The 16,528-nt window shown below is 56.8% G+C and overlaps 1 protein-coding gene across 1 annotated transcript in view; it reads right to left on the reverse strand.

Moving 5' to 3' along the window:
- Window positions 1-2,965, reverse strand: part of BAHCC1 (BAH domain and coiled-coil containing 1) — a 61,287-nt gene extending 58,322 nt beyond the window's left edge. Inside the window, exon 1 of the mRNA XM_079133415.1 lies at window positions 2,770-2,965. The gene's annotated coding sequence lies outside the window, so the exon portion shown is untranslated. The remainder of the gene's footprint in view (window positions 1-2,769) is intronic.
- Between the last annotated feature and the right edge of the window lie 13,563 nt (window positions 2,966-16,528).

Consider the following 16,528-nt stretch of genomic DNA (forward strand, 5'->3'; position numbering starts at 1 on the left):
CACCCGCGCGCGGAGCCCAGCAGACCCCGGACCTCCGTGGTCCACCCACCCCCACCGTGGGCAAGGCCGACTATAAATGACCCTCGCCTATCTTCTCTTCCACCCCCACCCACCAAGAAGCATCCACTTCCAGGCCAAATTGGGGACAATTTCAGACACAGCAGTAGAGCGACAGAACAAGCGATATTAACCGTGCACCACCGTGGGCACGCCACCAAAGGCTCTCCCCTCCTTCATTCCTCATATTTCTTTTTATTTCCTAAACACACATTGTTTTAATGTTTGTTATCACCTCCAACAGAAGGGAGATGGACAAGCTCCATACTCTCTTTAGTTGTGAACTTTGCAGAAAACCTCGTGGTGTTTTTTAAATAAGCCGTCCCACCGTGACAACAAAGCGATTAAGATGTTTTCCATTTCGTAAATACCATTTTAAATTGCTGTATTTTATGCTCCGGGTTCTACAACGTCTTATTTGCAGACTATTTTGTGTCTGATTTAATCTATAACCGAAAACATAATGTATTAAGTGAATACATATTTGCTCAGCTGATAAGCTTTTTTAATATTTATTCGGAGAGCTTTTGCATTGTAAATAAACGGGACTACACAAAGAGTTCTCTTTGTCTCGAAACCGCATACAAAGGGGTTTGGGGCTCCCTTCCCTCTAGGGATCGTCACTCTCCCCGGGTCCAACAAACAACTCAGCTCTCTGTCCCGCGGGCCTGCAAGCGAGTATCAGGCCGCCAGGGCGCGGAGAGCACAGGGCCGAGGGGCTGCTAGCACCGGGGTCAGAGAAGGGTATGTCCTGGCCGGGAGAGAGGCTTGCCCGCCCTAGCCCAGGTCGGCGCCTCTCGAGCCCCGGAGGGCGTCGGGAGGGACAAAGGGAAAGAAGGAAGGGGAGGGAGGTCAGGAACCTGCGGCTTCAAAGGCGCCGAGGGCTGGAGAGGGGTCGGGGGCTGTGCGTGTGGGGGTGCAAGGCTCTCCAGCAGCCTCCGGGGAGTCGTGTGTGTTGAGCTTTTGTTTTGTAGGTGTTCTCTCCCCCCCCCCCCATATGAAATTTCAAAGTTGTGGAGAAAACGCAAGCTGCTCGCGATTCTCGGGACGCGGGCTCCTCTACGAAGCAGTAATTTTAACTCTTCCACCCCCTGCGGGCGGACTGCAGGCTCGATTGTTCCTTTCTCACCAACCCGCTCGATATTTTAAGCAAACAAGGGGCAGATTATGTCGCCGGTACGCGCCGCTGCGATTCTTACTGGACTGGAGGAGACTTTTCTTTGTGTTACCTCCTCCCGGGGAGGGACTGCACCGCGTCTCCTTGTCTGCCAGAGCCCAGGGAACCAGGGCCAGTCAGGAACCGGGCGAGGACCGGCGGCCATCGCGGCCGGGGCTTGGAGTCCTGCGGCCCTTAACTGTGGCGCCGTCACCCGCCGAGTCCCGGAGCTCCAAGCCCACCCCAAGCCCAACCTCAGGACAGGCGGCCGCAGAGGACCGCGAAGACCGCGCCGCAGCCCCGGGTAGGACTGGATCAAGCAGGGAACCGAGCGCAAGCGGTGCTATGCAGAAGGCCCCGCTCCTCCCAGATTATCGCTGTCGAGGGCATTTCGGAAAGAACTGAACCTCGGTAAACCTCCCCAAGGTGGCAGGGCGTGACCCCTGGAGCCTCGACTCCCCTCTTCCGGCGGCCTGACTCTTGTCTCCCGCGCTTCGGGATCCCGGGCTTCTTCAGGTTTGCTTTGTTTTCAACTTTTGCATCTAAAATCCCGCTCTTGCTTTGGCTGCCTGCTGGGGATCAGGGCTTGGGCCGGTCTGCCTCGCTCCGACCGGGTCTCCCTCGCGTCCGCGAGCGCAACGGGGCCTGCGGGCCAGGCCCGTAGCAGGCGCGTACCGGGTTCGGGCACTGCTACAAAACCCGCTCCCAGCGAAACGGCCGCGCCCACCCCCCCGGGAGACGAGTGCGAGCTGGGGTCGTGTCGGATCCCCGCGCCTGGGGACGCACCGGCCTGTGGACCCTGTCACGCGACTCATGGCCCCAGCCCGCGCGCTGCCCAGAACGCGTGCAGTGAAAACGTCCGATTGCTCTAGTGCCCATCCTCTACCCCCACTCCTCCCGGGAAAATTTTTTTCTGAAATGTTCTGAAATGATTTAGGCTTTTAAAAGTGAAACCCGAAAACCTCCCCTTCTCAGTCCCTTGCTGCAGCTGGGAAAGCCCCTGTGAGCAGCAGTCGTGGCCGCCACGAGCCGGCCGGTTCCTGGTGCCGCCGAGCAACGGGCGGAGCCCATATAGGGCTCTTCGGGCGAGGGTAGTTAAGATGGAAGAGCAAATAACTGGGGGTGCTCGTGGTTTCTCCAGAGCTGGGCGCTTGCTGAGTGTCTACCCGTAGCCACCCGCGGGGCACTAAGCAGACACAACCTGGCAGTCCCTGTCCTGTCTCGATTATTTATTTTTAATGCTGGGTGTCGATCGAGACAACAAGCGCTCAGAGCAAAGCAAGGACGCATCACGAGGGGAATTTTAAACCGATCGATAAGATTTTTCAGAGAAAAAAATAGCACTCATATATAAGTCCATCTTTTAGAAAAAAAAAGCCTTCTCGACATTATAACGGATTTTTTTAAAAGGGAAGATATAATATTTCTTAACATCCACAATCCTGAATTTATCTTGCTAAAAAATGTAAATCCCCAAAGCCAAAATAAAAAACAAAATAATAAAAATACAAAAAAAAAAAAACCAAAAAAAAATGAAAGCAATTTCAGTTACTTACTGGAGGCTGTTTCCTGGATACAATTGAATGCAATACAATTAAATCAGTAAATGTGACTTTGTTTTGTATTCCTATTGGTATTTTCAATGTGCTGACTGTTGCACTGTAAATGCACCGCTTCCACAACAACGACTCTAGCGAGCCCATCCAGAGCGGCTCTCAAACCTGCAGCCCGGCGCGGCGAGCCACGGGCCCTGCATACTAATAAGCTCGTGCCACTCAGCCTGGAGCAGCCCGCGCGCTGATTGGACGCGCGGCCCTCCACGGCCGGGAGCTTGTGCCACTCATTCGGCGTAAACAGGCTTCCCAATAGGCTGGCGCAGGGCCAGGGAGCTGCCAATCAGGGAGCAGCAGGACTACTACCAAGCCCGATGGCGCCTAATTCAAGCCCAGCGACTGCGCAGCTCCTTTGCGCAGATCATTGCTGCTGAATGGGAATGTGGTGGCGCTGGGCGGGAGAGGGAACAGGGATGATAGAGAGCGCGTGTCCAGGCCGAGGGGGAGGCTTTTTTTTTTTTTTTTTAAACCCGCAGGTCTAACGCTTGGTTTCTGTGCACAAAAGAAGAAACAGCAACACCCCTTAAAGCAGATGCCCTTTTCACATCTGGGATCTCTCTGACAGGTGGCAGAACCTAGGCGCAGGTAGGCCCCATCTATACAAGCCCAGAGGCCTTCTCCAGTTGCCCAGACCTTCCACCACTCTGAAACTGCCGCTGCTCGCCCGGAGCCCAGGAATGCATGCACACCCACGGCTTGAGCAGCATGGGCTTCAGCACCACCCTGTCCTCTCCCGGCCTCAAACCCAGGGAAATGAGTTCTTCCTCTTCCACTGTCTATTTGCAAGCTCTCAATTTTATTTTCCTCTGCCACACCTGGCAACGGAGCAACAATCAAAATGAAAATCGAGGATTTGTTGCTAAGAAGGATTATTCTTTCTTCCTCTGCTCCTAGATTTTAAGGTACTTTCACCTGATAATTTGGGGGTGGGGTCGCATGGTGTGAAAACCGTGCATGACATTTCTCAATGCCTCCGTGCTCTCCTGCACATTGCTAAATTCTCACTACAATGGAAAGCAGCCACGGAACTATTCTCTTTATTGTAATCATATTCAAACCACTTTTTAAATTATTTTGCAAGCAAATATTTCATTTAGAATTTGGTTTCTTATCCAAATGGTATTTCTTCTCGAGGAGTCGAGGTGATGTCTTAGTGGCGATGAACACATTATTTTTACTCCTCTCTCTCCGCATGAAAAAGGATATATAAATGAGATGCCAACCGACACATTCGCACGCATTAGAATTGCTCCATGGTTTCACTCCAGCTAGGAGGTGAAGGAGTTAAACCTGAAGCCGGTTGTCTAGTTTCTTTCCCCGCCCCACCCCCCGCCCGCTCCCCCGGGACTTCTGGGATTGGTTGGCACTTAGCCATCAGGCTGTCAATCACCGAGTGTAAACAAGGCGCTGATTGGCTGTTGTCCAGTCCGCACTGGGCCTCCTGAAAAAAGCAATTACTGGCTCCGCGGTTTCAAGGCGGCCCCAGGCCGCTTGATGAAAGGAGATAAGCTGGGGACTGTTTCCAGGATCCCCGCGGGCCGACCCCGGCAGCCCGGGAGCGGAGGTGCGGCGGAGAGCCCGTGGATCAAAGGAATCCGCAGAGAAAGGGGAAAGCGGGCAGACCGGCGAGCCGGCCTTGCCCCCCGCGGGCCGCGCTGGCCCGGGTGGGGGCCGCGGGCGGAGACTCCGGGATTTCCCGCCCGCCGGGCACCAGGCCTCCGCCGGCGCCCGCTCCGGGCAGCGCGGCCTGGAGGAACTCCAGGTAAGCCCAGGCTCCGCGGGCCGGGCCGGGGGCGCAGAACCAGGCTCGCGGGCCTGCGCAGCGGGCCTGGGATCCGGGTTCGGTGACAGGACCCCTGCGGTCGGGGACCCTGACCAGCATGGGCAGGCGCCCTCGGAAGCGCGGCGCCGCAGCCGCTCCGCCTGGGGCGCGCGGGCAGGCGGAGAGGCGCGAGACGTAAATCCCGCAGAGCGCCGGGAGATCCGATTAGCGCGCGTCTATTCATTAGGCCGGGGGCGATTGAATTAGGTCCGGGCGCGGGTCTGGGCTGGGGGCGGCGCCGGCTAGGCTCAGACGCGAGTGGGGGCGCGCGGACCACCGCACTCCTGGTGGCATCCGCAGCACCGAGCGGCCAGCAGTGGCACGGGAATGTCGGGAGGAACGCGGTTGTAACGGGTCCCGCCCGGAGGGTTCAACCGAGGCTCCCCGCCTCCCACGCACACCGAGGAAAGGCGGCCCGGCTACGGAGAAACTCTTCCGGGAGGAGCCGTCGGGGACGCCGCGGTTGTAGCCCTCAGGAGGGCAGGCGCGGGTTGGAAGCACGCAGCGGCCAAAATCTGGGTCCGCGCCGGGCGCCCCTCAGGCTGCGCCTTTTCCTGCGCTCCTTTGGAAGCCGAGTTTGTCACCACTTTGTCCACGGAGTTTGTTTTTTAATCCAGGAACCTTTTCTTCTTAAAGATTAATTCGTAAAGCCCCATTTGAAGAAAAAAAGAAATAAGAAAAATCTTGAATCCAACAGGGACAATACCTTGTCGACCGGGGGTGTCCCTGGAATTGCTTGAGCGCGCCGCGGTGGCCCGGCAGGCTCTGAGAAGGGGCTTGGCCACCAACCACCCTGTGAGGGATGGGCGGGCCCCCAGCTCTCTTGAGGCCCTACTCCCCTCCAGAGGAGCCAGCTGCTTAGGCCTCTGGGACCACCAACCCAAGCCCCCAAACGGGCGAGAGATTGTTGAGGGATCCTGGAACCTGGCCGATAGGCACACCCTGCGCCCCGGTCGCAGTATGAGAAATGGTTATTGTCCAGGAGGTGGATGAGCACAGGATAGCGCGGGTGTGGGCCCCCTTCGCCCTTCGCTAGCGGGTTTAGATCCTGTGCATCGCATCATCGCGGATTCCTAATTAAGGGGTGAGGGCTAGCTTCAGTACCCCCAAGTGCTGTCTCCTGTCTCTCCTGTGTAGTGTCCCAGGGAGAGGCTTCCCACGTGGGGAGGTCCTGAACGGAACTTTCAGCTCCCTGTGCACTGCCCTCTTCTGCAGCGTTCACTTAAAAACAAATCTAGTGGGCTTTTTTCTTCTTCCTCTTCCAATACTGTTTCAAAACAGTTGTTACAGCAAATAGCTGTAGACGGGCCTCTGCTGGATGCGGCCAGGGGCTGGCAGCTGCCCAGCGCAGGCGCCCAGCCCTAGGCAGCTCTGCAGGACAAAATAAGCTCCCGTGTTCCCCTCCCAATGCTCAGAGACCCGCTGGCCCAGGCATGTTAGGCTGGGCTCGCTATCTGCATAGAGGAGACCTCCTTGGTTGCCCTCTGACTCTCCTGCTGCCCATGGCTAACAAATGTTTTTAATTTTAGGGGAAAATAGTGGGATCTGCAGATCACCTTTGGTGGGGAGAGGGCCAGGAGGGGCAGAGAGAGAAGACAATAAGCCTGTCAGTCTGTTTTAAAAAATATTTTTTTTAGTTGTAGATGGATACAATACTTTATTTATTTTTATGTGGGGCTGAGGATTGAACCCAGTGCCCATTTGCTAGGCAAATGCTTTATCACTGAGCTACAACCTCAGCCCTGATATCAGTCTTGATGCTGGAGTGTGGGAAGTTTTCCAAACCAGTGGTTTCTTAGTGGAACCTAAGACACCCAGCCCCCAGCCCACCTGCCCAGTAGCCTGAAACCCTAGAAGCATCCTCAGCTCTCAGATCCATTCCTCCCCAACAGGAGCCCCAGCCACTTCCGCAAGCCTGGTGGACACCATTCAGGGTTCCCTCTGGCCTGGGGAGAAGATGAATGGATACCATGCATAGCCGGCTGTGCTCTGACACCTGGGCATGGCCACTCCTTGAATGCTCTACTTACATGCACACACATGAACATTTGTGCAGTTTTGAAAGGGTGCTCCATGAATATGCACATGTTCGTGAGTGCTCACATATCACCCATGTGTACACAAACCCACACTGGTGCATGTGAGTCTCAGAGCATGTGACACTCCCACATGCACATGTGTATAAAATGCAACATATAGGCAGGGCTGGGGTGTAGCTCAGTGGTAGAGCGCTTGCCTAGCATGCCTGAGGCCCTGGTTCCATTCCCAGCATCACAAAAACAAAACACACACGCATGCAGAGACACTTCTACCACACACCAACACATGGGCACATACACATGAGAAGCACTCCTAAAAACTGCTATTACAGCCACAGCTTGGCGGCCTGTTACCCCCAAGCCCGTCCTGGAGCCCTGCAGCACTCCTGTCCTGCCCCTACACTCCTTGATACTAGCAGCAATCTAGGTTTCCCAGCTCCCAAATGACCAGGGTCCAACTCTATCTGAAATCATCAAATAATCATTTTTTAATATAAGGGGCTGGGGGTGTCAGGCAAGTTATATAAAATTGTGAATTAGTCACTGCTCCAAATAAATGCCTACTTGGGCCAGAGAGCAGCAGGGCTGCGCTGCCGGGTAATAGTGTGTTGGGTGTCTCTCCATTGTTCCCCGGGCCATTAGTCAAAGGGCAAATTAGAAACAATTTCTTGACGACAAAAATTGACTCTTAATTCTTCCCACCAGAGGCACAAGGGGACAGGCCTAGAGGCCAGACCTGAGACCCGGGCTGGGGTGCTGCAGGATGGCACATGGAGGGGCAGGCAGGGGTAGACTGGGGGTCCCTGGGATCCAAGTTTGAATTTCATCAGCCTGTGAACACCTGCAGGTTGGACCCAGGCTTGAGAAGGAAGGGACAGGAAGGGTGGGCTGCAGCCTAGGTGGAGGCTGAGATGACCCACAGCACCCTGAACCCTCCCTCGGTGGGAGGGAAGCTGTACCTCACCTCTGCCCAAAGACAGTTTCCAAGGACAGCTCAGGAGATTAAGAATTTGCTCCTTTCTCTTCAAATAAGAGGGATTTAAAAAAAAAAAAAAAAGTCAAGACAGTTCCCAGGAACTGCCCTGGTTGGAAGAATAGGTCCTGAGCCCCCTTCCCGTCTCCTGAAGGAAGACCTCCTCCACCATAGGGGGGAGTCTTTTCATCAGGACCTTTGTCTACACGGTGTGCGAGAAGCTCCCTCTTCTGTGCTCCAGGCTCCCTGAAGCCCTCCCAGGTGGGTCAAAAAGCCCTAGGTCCCCCAGAGGTGCTACTTGGAGGTTTGTGCCTGGGGATGTGGGGTAGCCTTTTCTTTGCCAGATCTTCTGCTTTGGAAGTTAAGCTTTGTTAGGCAGACTTATTTGGGATGGGACAGGAAGGTGAGGGTGCCCTCGATCCCCAAGAGAAGAGGGCTGCCTCCCAAAAAACAAAGCTTTTAGTCCCAGCACCTGTATTTAGCTGGGCCCAGAGGCAAGGTGTCAGGAAGGGGCTGTCCCACCCATAGGATGCTGGGTTTTCGAGGCTCAAGGTAAGGGCAGAAAGCAGCCACAGGACAGGAGGAATTGTCCCAGGGCCAGGCCTGATTGGGCAAGTCCTCTGTCAGATAGCCCAGGAGGCCCAACTGTGTACCCAGCCTATCTCTCCTGAGGGTCCATCCCAGCTCCAGATTAAGCAAGGAGGCTGGCCTAGGCCAGTGCTCATTCTGAGCCCCAGGGACCACCAGGGAGGCACAGGTTGTGCCTCTAAGACAGACCTCAGGACCCGGTTGTAAGTTTTAAACAGCATGGAGAGCAGCCAGGGCCACCCCTGCCTCTGCCTCCTCCTCTGAGGGAGGCTTAACTTCTGTTGTTGCTGATTTTGTCCAACCAGGTCAGGAGGCTGCCTAGCCCCCTCCCCTTGCAGGGAAGGTGCTTGTTAAACAGAGTTGTAATTTGTGGCTAAATATAACCCAGTGTGTTCACACGGAAAGTATAATTCAGGGTGCTGGTCGCATGAGGTTATCAGCAAGGAGACCCATCTGGGTTAAATCAAAGTGATTTTCATAAAGGGCAGACGCGCCATTGCCAGGCTTCTCCCTGCCTTTTTATTAGCAGCAGTACGGTTGTCATTACTACTAGAGGGGACCAAGGAGATGCCTGGACCCCCAGCTGAGGAACTGGGGGCCCCTACCCCTGCAAAGAGGCTGTGTCCCCCTCAGGCAGCTCATTCTGCTGAGTCTGGAGATGGCCTGGAGGGCAGGAGAGGGCAGGTTCTCTGAAAACAGGGGAATGGCTTGGGGGGACTTCCTGAATCAGGAATGACCAGTTCTCCTGGCAGAAGGCTGACCTAAACAGCACAGCCTTCAGTCTTGGCTGTGAGGAAATTCCCTTGAGGACAGGAGCCAGACCCAGGAGGGGAAGCCCCCTGGTCCAATGTACAGGAATGGGTGAGGACAGCTGAGTGGCTGCAGCAGCCTGCTGGGACAAGTGCCTGGGCAGAGCCTGCTACCAGGTGGTTTGTGGTCTTTCCAGGCACACCTCCAGGCAGAACAGGTTTCAGGTCCTCCCTGCAAGGGCACCTGCTCCCGCAGCCCACCACACCAGGCCTGGCTGGGGAGGGAGTGCCCAGGAGCTGGCTGCAGGGTGCTGGGTCTTGGGTGTGCTTATTGGGGTCACTATCAGGATATGCCTGGCAGGGCCTTCTCTGATCAAGCCCAGCTGGTTTAGGCAGGGTTCCATCTGGTCACCAGGGCCAGGAGCAGAACCTATAGGATCAGGTAGCCAGGAGTCTAGAGGAGAGAGCCCCCAGCTTCCCTTACTTCACCCCAGTTCCTGCAGCAGCCTTGACAGAGCCCAGGCAGCCAGCTGAACCGCTCCCTACCTGCTTCACCCACCCCATGGTGGCAGAAGGCCTGCTTCCTGTGGATTCCTTCAGTTCTCCATACTGGGAAAACCCCAGCCCAGGCCAGATGCCCCCACCCAGCACCACTGCCCCAGCAGAGGGCCCCATTATGTAGGGTGCCACACATCGGAGTTGGTCCCACAGGTCACAGGCCTATCCTCCGGACACTATACTGTCCTGCTGTTTCCAGAGTTCCCCATTCCCATCCAGCCCAGCTTCCTGGTGGTGGGCCTGCCTGCAGCTTCCTGCCCTTGAGAGAGCTGACTATCTTCCTGCCCTGGGGCACCCCCAAAACTTGTATCTCCAGAGTGATGGGCCATAGGCCCCTCCGTGGGAAGAAACCAAGCTAGTAAGATTGAACACAGACACCTCCTTTTCCTCTCCCTTATTTCAGGGGAAATTGGAGTCTTTGGCCTGGTTACCTTCTGCATTTACAGACCAAAAAATAAAATTCCCATCAAAGTTCCCACAGAGCAGCCAGGGCCTGTGGTAAAGCCTGGAAAGCCCTCTCCTCCAGTTACCAGAAGGGCAGTAGGGACTGGCCATAGGACCACCTAACCCATGCCTCCCACCCGTCCTGGAGTATGGCCACTGCCTCTTTTGTTAAGAGGAGTTGATATATTAAGTTAATAGCTCAATAGGACTCCCCCCCCCACCCGTGCTGGGGATCAAACCCAGGGCCTTGTGCTTGCAAGGCAAACCCTCTACCGACTGAGCTATCTCCCCAGCCCTCAATAGGACTTTTTTCTGACCTGCACAAATACGCATTCAACCCCAATTCATGGTGTGTGGATACCTCTGCAGTTGGTACTTGCCCAGCCAAGAGGGTTTTCAGAAGTGCCCCAAAGGAAAACCCCCTTCCAAGAGTACAAGCCAGGGCGGGGGTCTGCCCTGGAGCCAGCCTGAGCACCGCCAGCCCTCCCCAGCCACTTCCACAGGGCCTTTTCGAGCACATTCCACTCAGGCGGGCGAAGGGCTACCGAGCTATGTCTTGCCCCGCGCGTCCCCTGGGTCCATCTCAGTGTGCCACCGCTACCCAGACGCCACTGCCTGCTTCGCTGCGCAGCATAAGGACAAACATAAATGCGGGCGGCGCGTTTTCTTCCTCCGGAAATGGTTTGCCTTTTATTCAAAGCTGACTTTTCACTGCAGAAAGCCTCCTGAAGCAGGTGGTATAAAATTAAAGCCCCTACAGCCAAGCCAGAAACGAAAGCGTCTCGGAAGTGCCGCGGAGCGGGCGAGAGCGCCCGGACCCGCGTCCGGAGAAGCGCGCCCGCACCACAGAAGCGGTCCCACCTGCTCCCGCGGCCGCCCTGTCCCCGAGAACCAGGAGGCGCCATAATGGCAAATTTATGGCCTGGGTGACGTGCTTCCCTCTCCCACAATGGGGCCGGTGACATTAAACAGAAAATTGATGAGAGAAGAGCGGAATCTAATCTCTCCCCACGCCGCCTCGTCTTGCTTTTCGGGGAGGGGGCTGGGGACAGAAGGAAGAGTGATCCCCGCGAGTTTTGCACCCGCGCCAGAAGCTCCTTCCCCCCCAGATCCCGTGCTCCCGGCCGCAGGTGGGGTGGGGGCCGCGACCCTCGCCCCGGGGTCCAGCAGCCACGTCGCACCGGCTCAGAGGACCCCGCGCCCCGGCGCGCCGCAGCCCGTTTCCCTCCCCAGTCCCGGGGACCCCCCCACGCGTCCCTGCAGAGCTCCCTGCCCCCACTCAGCCGAGGGGGAAAGGGGGACCGCGGCAGCTCAGCCCCCACATGGGAAAAGACAGCAAGTAACGCGGGGCGCTTCTGTGGTGGCCGCGACTCCCGCTCCCCTCCGCCGGCCGCACGGCTCCCCTGCGACGCCCGGCGCCTCCTGGCACCGAACCCGCCGCGTTGCGTCCTTAAAGGCGCCGCCTGCTCTGCCAGCCTTTGTCCGCGCCTCTGGGAAGGTCATGAAGCGGGGATTGGGGGGCAGCGACAGTGCATGGCGCAATCGCATCTCCCACCCGGATCTCTTCCTGGGCTGTGTTCGGGCCTCCAGGAGAATCGGACCCAACCGCCTCTGGCCGCGGGTTGCCTGGATGTCCCAGGCTTGGGTCTTGTCACACATGCTATGCTGGGGCCTACGGCCAGGCTAAGGACAGGGCCTTCAATAAGTGGGTGCCAGGAGATGTGCTTCTCAGGGGAAATGGAGAGAGTCCCTGGGGACCTCTTGGGAGAAAGGTCATCCCCAGAGCCCAAAGGGCATCCAGAGGCCACGAGCAAAGTCCAGGTTGGGGCCTGATGGGCTCCTAGGTGAGGCTTCTGCCATTGTGCCTCCATCGCTTTCCTGAATGACATGGAGGGTGTCTGGGTGCTAGATCCTGCCCTGGACACTCAACCTCTAGGCAGCCTGGGCTGATGATGTTGCCAGTTCCCAATGAGCTTGCTGAGGGGTGCATGGCTTGCCTGCTGCTCACCTGGCGCCTGGACACTTGGGCCCTGAATTATTCTTCTACAAAGCCAAGGTAAGGATTCACTGGCATCTGAGTCCCAGTAGACCTGAGACCTTTGAAGTTGGGACTTCCACCTTGAAGCCTAGGCCTCCCTAGCACCCACAGAAGGGGGTGCCTGGGCCCTGCCCTTCCTGGGTGGCCTCTCCGCAGGCCCCACCCAGCTGGCCTGTTTCTTGGTCACTGCCATGATTCACAGCGAGGCCAGCCTCTGACTCTGCAGTTGGAAGGAACTGCTGATATATGAGAATCTGGAAGCTAGATCCCAAAAGGCCAGACTGGCCTGGGACCAACAAAATCACCTCTATCAGGCTGGATGCAAACCTCCACTTTTAGGTTCAAAAATCAGTTGTGAACTGCAGGCAGCTTCTCCCTGAAGACAGGATGAGCCAGCAGCAGCTGCCTGTCCCGTTCAGGGGGGAGCACCCCGCCCCGCCCCGCCTCCAGCCCTGCCCTCTCCGTGGCAGGCCCTTGTCTGGGCGGTCCAGCAGCTGAGCCTGGCTGGGGTGGGGGTGGGGGCTCCCAGGATGTCTGACCCAGAGCCTCTGATGTCAGGCCCACCGGGGGAGGGGACGCAGCTGGGGACAGCAGAGAATGGGGTCCTTGTGCCACTGTTGCAGGCCCCAGGCTTCGATGAACACAGCTTTGTCCGCACCCACACCCCGTGGTGACCACGGGACCGGGTGGGGGATCAGCAGGCCTCAGAACAAGAGCTGCATGCGTTTTTGGCTTTTTGGCCTCAGTTAACCCTTAAGTGGGTGCTGGATTCAATCTCCCCAGCCATGTGCCTGGCACCTGGAAGCCTGGGGACCCAGGGCATGCAGAGGAGAGGAATAGCTTCAAGCCCAAGGTTCGAAACGTGTTAGACTCTTTTTTGTTTTTCTGTGAAAATGGCTGTGACCAATAAAGGCAATGAGAGGGCGGCTGGGTGAGAGGGTCCCGTAGGCGCGATTCTGACAAACACGCAGCCTCCCGCATAGAGTCCTGCTCCCAGCCCAGACCTAGCTGACAACATAAGTCCAGAGACAAATCCTCAGTGGACTTCCAGAGGAGGAGGCCCCACCCGGGCACCCATCAACCCATCCGGGGATCCTGGAGACTCTGGGGTGAGGTGGAGGTGAGACTAAGGGGGAGGATCTTGCAGGGACTCCAGAGCAACAGTTGGGTATGGTGGGCCACAGACCCTAGGAGCAGGAAGGGGTGGACAGGTAAGGGCCATATGTGGGCCCAACCACTTGGGGGGCAATAGGTCGGCGGAGGCAATGGGATCTTCCCCGTGCCTTGTGAATGTTGAGGGTGGCAGTACATGGCAAGGACACTGGAGGGCCCGCGCACCCCTCACTGCAGCCTCTGGGCCTGCGCACTCCTCTTGGGCCCGCAGTCTAAGATGTGCACTTGGACAGTGGCAGGGTGGTGTGTTTCCCCCTCTTCTTTGTGATTCTATATATAAATACCTTTCTCAAATTTCCCTTTGGAATTGTATTCATTTTGTATTGAAAACCAAAACAGCCGGTAAGCAGCACCCTGAACAAGTCTGCAGGTCCACAGTTAGTGGCTTGCTGCGAAGTGGGTCCAGTCCCCAACCCCAGGGCCATCCCTGCCCCAAAGGGCCCTCATGGGATTGCAGGAAGGGTGCCTCCATTTGCCACACACCCTCCCCAGGCCCTCTGGATTCCAGGTGGGTGCTCCCAGCTTGGGGCATGCAGGAGGAGTATAGACCAGCACCTGGAAGTTCTCCAATTTTCCAACACGGGTACAGCGCATGACAAAGTGGTTGTTTTCTGAACACCCAGAGAAAGGTGCCCCAGTGACTGGCCTTGCTGCCCAGGAGAGGCCCATGGCCCCTGAGGAACAGTCCAGCAACCCATGAATGCGCCATGATGAGGCAAAGGCGCCTGGCACTGGGAGGGCGGGGCATATGGGGCCCGGAGCTCCAGAGGTTAGGAAAGGCTCACAAGGGTGTTCCAGAGGCTCAGAGCCCTGGCCTTGGGATGTGCTGTCTACCAGGGCATGGGGTATGGTACAGGTGAAGGGCCACCTGTCTTTTCTAGCCTCAGGGCAAGGTTGGGCCCACGTGGATCCCTGCACTCCTATTTCCCCACCACCAGGGGGAGTGGGATGAACCCCCCCCCCCCAAGCCTGCCCTGTCCCTACCCCAGGATTGATGCCCTGAGGACTTCTAGCAGAGGTGGGTGGGAGGTGGGCTCCAGGGGTCTCTGGCTCACTATACACAGGGGCTAAGGATGGTCTGCAGTCCAGAGTGTGGACAGCACAGCCTTAGGACCCTCAGACCCCAGGGAGGGCAGGAAAGTTTCCCCAACACAATTGAAGGGGCCACTGCCACCGTCCTGGAAGCCCCTCACCCCTCCATGGCCAAGAGGAAGTGCCAGGCATGGCAGGCACAGCTGTCCTGGCAACTGACTTGGGAAGAGACTGCTCTGGAGCCAGCATCCGTAGGAGGGAGCCAGGTTCAGCCCCAGGCAGCCCCCATTACCAGCAAGGCCCCCAGCAGGAAGCCGGGGAACTGATGGACAGGAACCAGGCCTAACCACCCCCAGCCTGCAAACTCTGGGAAATGTGGGATGGTCTGGGCACACCTCAGAAGGGCCCCAGTGGTCATTGGTTCAGGATGACCAGCACTGAGTCTGATGCCGGAATAGCCGGTAGGGGGCTTTGCCAAGTGCTGGGAACCTCTCTGGGCCGAGCTCAGCCCTTGTGTCCCCCAGTACCACAAAGCAGGCACCAAAGCAAAGGCTGGGAAATAGCAAGCTCTTCAGTTCCCACCCGCCTGGGCTCCGGTGGGGCTGTGCCTCTGCTGCCCACCACCTTCCTCCCCTGGGGGAGCACACCCGCAGCCCAGCCCTGTGCTTCAGTCCGTGTTCAGCTTGTCTGTGTCCGGGCTGCATCCTGACTGAACAGGAAGACCTCCCCAGGTCTTTATTTACCTTTATTCTTCCGGGAAGGAAGTCGGATACAGGACGTGTTCCTAAAGGCCAGATCCGAATGACCAACTTCCAGGGTCCCTCCTCAATGGGGGATTATTGGGGTTCCTGAGGGCTCCCCCATGTACCCCAGACACTTAAGAGCCTGCCAGAGCTGTCCCCTGGCCTAGACTCAGGGTACAGAGGAACTGCCCCAACTCTGAAAATGTGAGGATACTGGACCCAGAGAGTGGGGTCGCTGTCCTCAGTCACTCCACCTGAGAGGGACAGCCAGCATCTGGTCTGCCCTGACCGTTCAGCCTCCTGCCTCCAATCGCAGCTGTCACCCAGGTTGGAGCCACAGCCAGCTGCACTCACTGGGCTCTGGGACAATGTCCCAGTCCATCCTTCCTGCTCAAAGTACATCCTGGGCCATGCCCCACCTGGCCAAGGGCCACCTGCCAGCACTCCCCACCACCTTGCTCTCTGCTCTCGGTCATGGGCCTACTCACCTACACTTTCCTGAGCAGTGCCAGCACCTGGCCAAATGGGGCAGAGGGAGGCAGTGCCCTGCTGTGTGGAACAAGCACACCATCACTGGGTGTATAAGGGACCCAAGATGTCCACACCAGTCAGGTGTGGATGGGGCTCCTACAGGCTCCTGGGACCTGACCCCCACTCCTGCCTTCCCTGCATTCCACCTGGAAGTCCTTTGGCCAAAGGAAGTGAGGCCTGTCCATCTGCATGGTGCCCACTCTGGCTCCCTCAACTCAAAGTGGGACTATAACCAATACAGCTGTGATTCTTTTTCTTGTCTTTTGGTGATTTAAGCCCTTCTTTATCTTGGATATTGCCTTAGGGTTCTGCAGAGAGATAGAACCGATAGGAGACATGCCACACCTGTATCGACATCTCTGTAAGAGATTTTATTTTTAGAAGGAATTGGTTCACATGATCATGGAGTTAAGTCCCAAGATCTGCACCGGGCAGGAAAACTGATGGTACAGTCAAGGTTTGGGGGCAGTGCGTATTCCAGTTCAGTCAGGAGGAGGAACTCCCTCTTACTCTTGAGAGAATCAACATTTGTCTCCCATTTGGGTCTTTGTTCAACTGATTGGATGAGGTCCACCACTTGGAAAGGACTGTCTGCTTCACTCAGTCCACATTCACCAGTCAAAAGCTAACCTCATCCAGAAACACCCTCACAAATGCCGGAATTAGGTTTGAGCAGACACCTCAGCATCCCCTGGCCTAGTCAGGTTGACACATAAAATCAACCTTCATAGGTGAGTTCCACCAGAAGGGGAGTTGCTGGGTCATCGGAGAGGTGCAGGGATTACCAAGTGGCTTTCAGAAGCAAATGTGCCCTCTGCACGCCCACAGGAAGTGAGCACCCCTGGGTCCTGGTCCTCACTGGCATTTGGAATTGCCAGTCTTCCTCAGCTCAGCCTTTCTGATGGATGGGAAGGGGTCTCCTTGCAGCTTAATGCTTGTTCCCTGATGATTAGAAGGCCGACCGATTTCTCATCTGTGTGTGAGTCATTTCTTCACCCTTCGGGTCCAGGAG

Source organism: Sciurus vulgaris, assembly GCF_902686455.1.
Source record: "Sciurus vulgaris genome assembly, chromosome: 3".
Lineage (NCBI taxonomy): Eukaryota > Metazoa > Chordata > Mammalia > Rodentia > Sciuridae > Sciurus > Sciurus vulgaris.